This window comes from Heteronotia binoei, chromosome 2 (genome assembly GCF_032191835.1).
Source record: "Heteronotia binoei isolate CCM8104 ecotype False Entrance Well chromosome 2, APGP_CSIRO_Hbin_v1, whole genome shotgun sequence".
NCBI lineage: Eukaryota > Metazoa > Chordata > Lepidosauria > Squamata > Gekkonidae > Heteronotia > Heteronotia binoei.
The window spans coordinates 204,731,689-204,732,969 of NC_083224.1; the positions used below are offsets into that span (position 1 = coordinate 204,731,689).

The 1,281-nt window shown below is 44.7% G+C and overlaps 1 pseudogene; it reads left to right on the forward strand.

The window, feature by feature from the left end:
* Positions 1-204: 204 nt before the first annotated feature.
* LOC132567843 (U2 spliceosomal RNA) lies at positions 205-352 on the forward strand (annotated as a pseudogene).
* The last annotated feature ends 929 nt before the right edge of the window (positions 353-1,281 follow it).

Genomic DNA, 1,281 nt, shown 5'->3' on the forward strand with positions numbered 1-1,281 from the left:
TGATTGGCAGTGGGGAGGCTGAGCCTGACAGTGAGATCCCCACTTCCACCAGGAGGTCTGGCAACCCAAATCTCCAGGAACTTCCTAACCCAGAGCTGGGGGTGGAGGTCTGGAGCAGGACATGGTGGCGCAAGGGTCCCTGTAACCTCTTCTCCCCCCAGTATTATCCTATGTGGCTCTTGCCAGCTTTAATAAACCTCTTCTATTGCTTCTCGGCCTTTTGGCTAAGATCAAGTGTAATAAACCTCTTCTGAGACTTCCAATATATTATCATTTTTCTATGTAGAACTCTTTGCAAGCAAAGGCCATACTCTGTTCCCTTTTTGTATAGAAATGGTGAAGAGTTGGTGGTCTTTGTGGGGAGGGGGCAGAACTCTCATTTTGGAGCTGCTGTCTGCTGTCAAAACTTTCCTCTAAGTGCCAGAGTAAGCTTGTTTGGAAGCACAAAGTTCTGTGTTTTTTTTTTTCTTTTTCTGCACAGAGATAATGAGTCTGGCAGGAAGGTTAATAAGTGTCAGCTGAGAGTGATTTTAAAAGTTGTAAAGATAAATTTGTTGTGGGAAGGGATGTTTTTCCTCCCTCTCTGCTTTTAAAAAAATCTATTTTTATATATGTAAAAACATCGTCTCCAAGTCCTCGCACTGTTTGCACTGAGTTGGTTCAGACAATCAGAATGTCACAGTTGAAATTCCACAGCCAGAACATTCTATTTTCTCCTCTCTCTCTTTTACATTTCCCTTGGACAAAGTGATAAGATAAATGCTGTGAGGAGGGGAGAGGAATTATAAGAGAGGGGAGGAAAACCACTGTTTGTGCTGCTTCTCCCTCCCAAACACAATGCCGCCACTTGAATAGCGGATTTTTTACCATCAGACAGACACAAAGACACAGCCACTGTGCAAGTTTCCCGAACTTGGCATCCTACAGAATGCTGGGTGGGTTTGAACACCACCTTTGTTACAGCTGCCTCAAGGACAGCTGGAAATGTGCAGCTGTCTTTCATCTTCTCTCCCCCCCCCCAAAAAAATGAGCGCTTTTTAAAAGGCAGCCCATTCTGATCTTCTTGAACTGTAATAGGGTTGCCAGGTCCAATTCAATAAATATCTGGGGACTTTGGGGGTGGAGCCAGGAGCAAGGTTATGACAAGCATAACTGAACTCCAAAGGGAGTTCTGGCCATCACATTTAAAGGGTCCGCACACCTTTTAAGCATCTTCTCTCCACTGGAAATAATGAAGGATAGGGGCATCTTTTGGGAGGGCTCATAGAATTGGACCCCCTA